At 38.7% G+C, this 7796-nt stretch overlaps 1 pseudogene; it reads left to right on the forward strand.

Moving 5' to 3' along the window:
- Positions 1–588: 588 nt before the first annotated feature.
- On the forward strand, positions 589–1508 carry LOC102872982 (annotated as a pseudogene).
- Positions 1509–7796: the final 6288 nt, after the last annotated feature.

The following is a 7796-nucleotide window of genomic DNA, read 5'->3' on the forward strand; positions in this document are numbered from 1 at the left end:
TTACACAATAATAATTCCCCTGCTAAATCCATTTATTTACAGCCTGAGAAACAAAGAGGTTATAGGTGCTTTGAGAAGAGCAATAAGGAAATGAAATACTCTCATGCAATTTTAAAGATTTTTTTTTAAATTTCCTAAAATGCTGGGGGCAATAAAAGCCCCTGTATTACCTATATCCCCAGTTTTTCACTAGATTTCTGTGAGAAATATTTTATAAAACTTTTACCCTGTTTGCTTAGAAATAGTAAAGATAGCGGGTGCCGCTGGTGGGCCGCAGATGAAGAGGAGGCAGCGGCAGTGGTGGAAGAGGCCGCGGCGGCCGGGTTAGGGAGCCTGGAAACCCAATTGGGGATGGTGGGTGGTTTGGACCCGTCGTCGTTTCCAGACAGGGTTTGACCCAAGGAACCTCTGGAGCAGTTAGGCTGTAAATGAAAAGATTCTGTCCATTGTTCTCCGGTGGAACAGCTGGTGGATTCCAATTACCAAAGCCGCACAGCTTTTGGGTTGGTTGGCTCCTCTGGCTGATGGTATGTTGAGGCACATGGGCCAGCGGCCGCGGGACATCAGATCCAGAGAGGGCCATTCTAGATGCCAGGCCACCAGCCTGTGGGCCAGTGTGTCACCAAGTGCAAGAATCCCTCATCAACCCTGGGCAGCAAGAATGGAGACCGTCACGCCAGCAGCAAATCATACAGCAGGTGGGGCGCAGGCCACCGAGAGAAGGTACCAGCCTGTGGCAAGCCAGGTGGGGGACATCCTTGTCAATGGGACCAAGAAAGTGGAGGCTGCCACCAAGGCCTGCCAGCTGCCGACGTCCTTGGGAGATGCTGGGAGGGTGTCCAAGTCCAATGGCGAGGAGTCTTCCTTACAGAGGTTGGAAAGAGCTGTTCAGGCGCTACAAGGACAAGCGGGAGGTTGCAATTTTGGAGAAAGGCATGTAGCGCTTTTGTAATGACCTGTGTGTTGACCCCACGGAATTTCAAGTGCTGCTCTTGGCTTGGAAGTTCCAGGCAGCTGCTACCATGTGCAAGTTCACCAGGAAGGAGTTTTTTCATGGCTGCAAAGCAATAAGTGCAGACAGCATCGGTGGGATCTGTGCACGGTTCCCCAGCCTCTTAATAGAAGCCAAACAAGAAGACAAATTCAAGGATCTCTACCTGTTTACATTTCAGTTTGGCCTGGACTCTGAAGAAGGGCAGCGGTCGCTGCACCGGGAAATAGCCATTGCCCTGTGGAAACTAGTCTTTACTCAGAACAATGCCCCTGTGTTGGACCAGTGGCTCCACTTCCTAACAGAGAACCCCTCGGGGATCAAGGGCGTCTCCAGGGACACGTGGAACATGTTCCTTAACTTCATTCAGGTGATTGGCCCTGACCTCAGCAACTACAGTGAAGACAAGGCCTGGCCAAGCCTCTTTGATACCTTTGTGGAGTGGGAAACGGAGCACTGGAAAAGAGAAGAGGAGGCAAGAGGTTTCAAAGGGGAATTTGAAGCAATAGGCAAATGAGGCGTGGATAAAGTGGTCCTACAGATACACTGCCTTAACCCGCCGAGGTGATGAGTCCGCACTACTCACATGACCCTCCCTCCATCTTTGTGGATCCCTCTTGGTTTGTGACCAGCTTGTCCATTTCTTAAAGTTATGCAAACTCCTTGTCAGAAGTCAGTATTTTTGCTTATATTCTCTGCATTGTTGCACTCTTCAAATGGCCCTTTGGATAGTTTTTATTAACTTGTTACATTTTTTGTCTCTGATGTCTGCATTATTTTTTTGTTCATTTTTTAATTTGGAAACTTACCTTCTGTTGGATTTAATAAATTTGTTTACTTGACTATTGACATTTCTGAAAAAAAAAGTAAAGATAGAAATTTCTTTATATTGGTTTATTTACAAAATTTGAATGCATTGTTTTCCAGAACAGATTCTCCCAATTTCCTTTATCCTCCAAACCATTAAAACCCCACCCATCAAAACCCACTGGTAAGTTAGCTATGAGTTAGTTCCAACTCAATGGTACAAAACAACAATAACAAGTTGTTGATATGTAGACATATGTATTATTGTTGATCTGTTGACCTATATCATATATTGCCCCACGGGTTGTTTTCAGAGGCAGTAAATTACATGTAAATTACAGTAAATTTACATGGGAGAAAGTTGCCCATTTTTCTTCTGTGGAACAGCTGGTGAATTCAAACTTTGTGACTTTGGGATGGCAGTGGCTAGGCTACCAGACCTTCCTGCATGTATGTATTTGTATCGGCACGTGTGTGTCTCTATATCTATATCCCTAATGATTTTAGAATTATCATAGCTTATTCCACTGTTTAGTAAAATTAAAAGTTATGTTTCTTTAACAATCTGTTTTTTTTCTGAGAAAATCCATAAAAGCAAATAGTTTTGGAAAGTAAGAATTAAGTATAAATTGTTGAATAAGATTATATGTTACTAATCTATAATAATTAATGTTTTTAATCATTTTAATGAACATTTACAGAGAATTTGGATTTCCATTCATTCATTGCTACATTTCTCTACCCGCCCAGCCCTCTCCCCCCGCCCCCCAGTTCGCTCCTCTCTTTCAAAAGTAAGACTCCCTCTCTGGTACACAATCCCCCTGCATCCCTCCTACCGCCCCAAGTACATTCCACTATGCAACCTTAATTGTGGACTCTTGTGATAACCATAATATCCTATCATACATCACTTTTAAATTATTCAGTCCCTCATCTCTTTCAGTGCAGTATACACAATTTATCCAGTTTTTCACAGTCTTACCCCCACCCTGATATCAGTCCCATTTTACAACAGTGGCACCATGCAATATTTTTCCTTTTGTGACTGAGATATTTCACTCAGCATAATGTCCTCCAGGCTCACCCATTTTGAATAATATTGCATGAGTTCCTTGTTTTTCACTGCAGCATAGTATTCCATTATGTGAATATACCACAGCTTCTCTATCCATTCGTTTGTTGATGGGTAATTAATTTAAAAAAGAGATTAGTTTTGCCATGTCAATAGTTCCAAAATTTACTATACTTGTTTGTCTTATGGTGTAAGCACAAAATTATGTTTTATCACTTAAATTTACTGTCATATAGATATTATTAGAAAAGAATAATTTTCTATGAGTCTAAAGATTTGCTTTAATAGATCCCTATTAGCACAATTACTTTGGATATTTTCATGTGATTATTTTTACTTTTACAGGTGATTTTTCAATAATCTCATAGTCCTTGTATTTAATTTTATGAACATTATACACCTTTTTTTAACATTATACACCTTTTTAAGCATTTTACTTTTGCAATAAAATTATTTTCTTATAATCTATTACTACTACTACTAATTTTTTTCAGATCTATACTTTTAAAACTTAGCTTTATAATTGCACAAATAATATATAATTATAGTTGGATAATGTTTTTCATTTAAAAATATTTCTTTTATATTGGTGGTCTAATGGCAAGAAGCTGTGGTGCAATCCCAAAGGTACAAGGCTCAAGGACAATCTTCTCCCATGCAATTAACTGCCTCTGAAAATCTGCTGGAGTGTCAGCTATGGGTTGGTTCTGACTCAACCTTACACAGCAACAACAATTGGTTTACATACAGAATTTGTATACAATTTGTGTTGTAAAATTGTGTTTCACACTTTCCTTCATTCACTTTGTATTTCATATAGTCATTCTCAGGTTGTTATTATGTGCCATTGAGTCACTTGTGACTCATAGAGACCCTATGTCCAATAGCTCTCAGCCCTGTCCTATCCTGAGTGAATCTCACTGCCTCTGACACACCTACAGCCATTATCCCACTTATTGTGTCAATCCATCTCATCTGAGGCTTTCCTCTTCTGCACTGTCCCTCAACCTTTCCAAGCATGGTGTTCTTCAAGAACAGGTCAATCCTGGCCACATACCCAAAGTATGTGAGATGGAGCTTCAGAATCCTTACCTCCAAGGTACAACCTGGTTTCCCACTCTCCAGGACGGATCAGTTTGTTCTCTTGGCAGTCCATGGTATGTTCAATATTCTTCTGCAACACTACAACTCAAAGGTATCATTTCTTCCTCTATAATCCTTATTCATCACCCAGCTTGGTGATGCAAACCTAATAATTGTGAATAACACGGCCTGAATCAGATCCACCTTAGTCTTTAGACTGACACTGTTGCTCCTCAGTACTCTGGAGAGGTCCCTGACAACAGATTTTCCCAATGCAATTCTTCTTTTGATTTCCCGCTACTGGAACCAATAGTGTTGATTGTAGAGCCAAGCAGGCTGAAGCTGTTAATAATTTCAATTTCGTCTCTATCAGTTATGATGCTGCCAACTGGCCCGGTGGTGAGAATCGTTGTTTTTTGAGCTTCAATCCATACAGAAAGCTGCTGTCCTTGACTTTTTGCAGCAAATGGTTCTCCTCATGTCCCCCTCTGTTTCAGCAAGTAAGGTCTGTCATCTGCATAGCACAAGTTATTGATGAGTCTTCCTCCAAACCTGATGCCACATTCCTCCTCATAAAGTCCAGTATGGAGATAGGGTGCATCCCCGATTTACACATTTTCTGATTTTGAACCATGCACTTTTCGTGCTCTGTTTGAAGACTCCTTCCTGGTCCAAGGATAGGTTTGGGGTGGGCAATTAAATAGTCTGAGATTCCCATTCTCCTCAAGGTTAGCCACAATCCGTGCAGTAAAATACCTTTACATAGTAAATGGAAAAAAAGAAGATAGACATTCTACTGATATTCTCTGCATCCAGTTAAGATCCAGCTGACATTGGCTGTAATGTTCCTTGTGCTGAAACCTCTTCTAAACTCTGCTTGTGCATCTGGCAGTTCTTTATATACTACATCTTGAGTAAGAGTTTGTTAAAGCATTATGTACATGATAACTGGAGGGTGAAGGAGAGCTTTAATTGCTGGACTAAGAGCCTAAAGCTGCAAGGCTGAAGGCTGAGGTGCTTGTGAGCGTATTTTGATAGATGTCCTGACTGTATTTTGCTATGGACTTGAATGACAGCCTTTTTAATTCCCTCTCCAAACAAAACAAACAAACAGACAAAAATGAAACCACCCCCAAAACAGCACAACTATGAAAACAAACCATATAATTTATAAATGGCAATAATGGATAATCACACAAGTAGTTGTGTTAGTTTGTGTTGCAATTTCTTTACATGATATGGTTTCTTTACTAGGAAATTTCCATGTTATTGTAAGTACAAAACACATGACCCATTGAATTAGTGAGTCCATTTTTTCAATACACTCCATGAAGGAGGTTTATATACATCTCAAATCCATATGGGGTAGCAACATTATATGTTGATGATTTGGCCTCACAACTTTTCATTTTCTTGTTTGAAAGAAACATGCTTTTCTGAATATTGTGCAGAAAATCAACCTAGTCTCCTACATTGATGATAGCATGTTAGTTAGCCTTCCTGAGTCTCCTGATACTTTCTAAAGTTTATGTCTGATAAATCCTACATTTATATATTGTTGTTGATTGCTCTTGAGTTGAACATGACTCAAGGCAACCCTCTGAACAAAAGACCTGAAGCTTTTCTATAACTATTGCAGCTCCTCAAAGTTCATAGAAATTCCAGAGGCATGTTGTTTAGGAAGTGGATGCCACTCCTGCTTCCAAAACAAATATTTGCACCATATAATGTACCATATAGCACAAGAACATGTTTTCAGCAAGATGAAGAATAGCCACAACCGGTCTTGCCTGAAAGGACAGAGCATCTTTTGGAGATGTCCGTTTTTCACTGAGATAATGATTACACACAAATTAATTTTGATCTCCATTGAGACATACTGAGTATATTCTATGTATGCAAAAGTGGATTTAAAAAATAATAACCAGGGAACATACATCTGAAGAAATTATTAACTAGTGGCCAACTTAATTTTTTTGAAATTCCGTGATACATCGTCTTCTTTTAAAGTTAAATATAAACTGATGGGGGAAAGTTACATATAATTTAAAGTTCTGGCTCATTACTCTTCACACTCAGGACCCTTATTGAACTTTCCTATGCGTCATTGATCTACATGAGAAGAGTGAACTTATTACTATAAGTTGCAAAGAGTCTTGGGATCGTCAATTGAAGTATACCTGTTTCCAGTTCAGAATATAATTTTTTATACTTTATATAAAGAATTACACTTCTTTTGTCTTAGTTCATTGAGAAATCAAGGGAATCACTTTAATGAAGCAAGTGGTGTTGCAGAAATCTTAGTGGTGCAATTGTTTATACAATTGGCTTATAACAGAAAGGTTAATGGTTTGAACATACTCTGTGGCTCTAGGCAAGAAAGACCTAGTGATGTGTTGATATGGAAAGATTATAGTAAAAACATTTCCATGAAGCAGTTCTATTCTATCACATGAAGTACTAGAGCAGCAACAACAGAAAGTCTTATTGCAAACAATGCACACTGTAAAAGAAATGCCCTTTTTGTACAGTTTCATACGAGTTTGATTCAAGATTTTGGGATGATGTCTTCCAAATTTATTCTTGATCAAGAAAGTGAAAACACAAAAGACCCAAATTTGTAAAATTTGAGTGAACCAAAAAAATAACTGGAATGGGAAATATTAGCTGTCAACTTCCATCTTGAGATGCAATTCCCTCTTAGAAAACTCAGGGATCATGTGTATTAGATAATAATGAAATCTGTCCACATACATAGGTGAGAACAGCAGTACCACAGTCAAACATATTTTATAACCATGCCATTATGAATGGATGTTATTCTCCACAGTCCTGCCAAAAAATTAACCTCTAAAATTAAGCTCCTGAAAAGACACATTACGCCTCTTACAAGTCTTCCATTCCTGGGCTTCAACCTCAAATCACTCTCATACTTATTATCACTTTGCTTCATCCAAATAAAAACAAAGAAAAAGAAAATATTCTAACTTCTTTTTGTTGGTCATGACTTCATAGGTTCAAAGCGATATGAAGACTTGGTTTATTTTTTATATTTCACATCACATAGATATTTAGGCTTAAAAGTTTAAATTCTCATCCTATGTGTAGTAAGCAGAACTTACAAATTTAAATGAATATGACTATGTTTACATGGGATGATGAGGAAACTGTATATTTTATAACTATCAGTTTGGTGTTTGTATGATAAATGAATTGGATGTATGTGTTAGAAAATACAGCATAACGCAGTTAGGAGGGAAAATTAAGACATCTTCAGATGCTTGCTATAGAATATCAAGGACTACAATCTGCAATATGAATTACATTTCAACACCAACAAGACAAAAATCCTCATTGCTTTTCCAAAAGATAACAATGTAATGATAGATGTAGAAGAATTGATGTTGTTAATAATTTCCTCTTGCTTGAATCCAAACTCAAGACCGTTGACTCAACAATCAGGAGATGAGGATACATGGAGAAGTCCACTGTCAGGCATCTCTCTAATGTACTATATAGCAATGAAATAACTATGAAGTTTATCCAGAATGTGCCTGATCCCAGGCTATGGTATTATCAATTTTTTGCTATGCATATAAGAGCTGTACAGATAATAAGTATAAAAGAAGAAGAATTGATGCCTTTGCACCATGGGATTGGCGAAGAGTACTGGTTATCCCAGGAACTTCACAAAAACAAACAGATATGTCGTGGAGAAGGTGCAGCCAGGGTTGTCCCTTGGAGACGAAGATGGCAAAGTTTCATTTCTTATACTTTGGGCATTGTGGCTAGGAGAAGCTATTCCTTGGAGGGGGACATCATGCTTGGAAAGATGGGGACTTA

Source organism: Elephantulus edwardii, unplaced genomic scaffold (assembly GCF_000299155.1).
Source record: "Elephantulus edwardii isolate Elephantulus edwardi_28Jun2011 unplaced genomic scaffold, EleEdw1.0 scaffold00637, whole genome shotgun sequence".
In the NCBI taxonomy this organism is placed as follows: domain Eukaryota; kingdom Metazoa; phylum Chordata; class Mammalia; order Macroscelidea; family Macroscelididae; genus Elephantulus; species Elephantulus edwardii.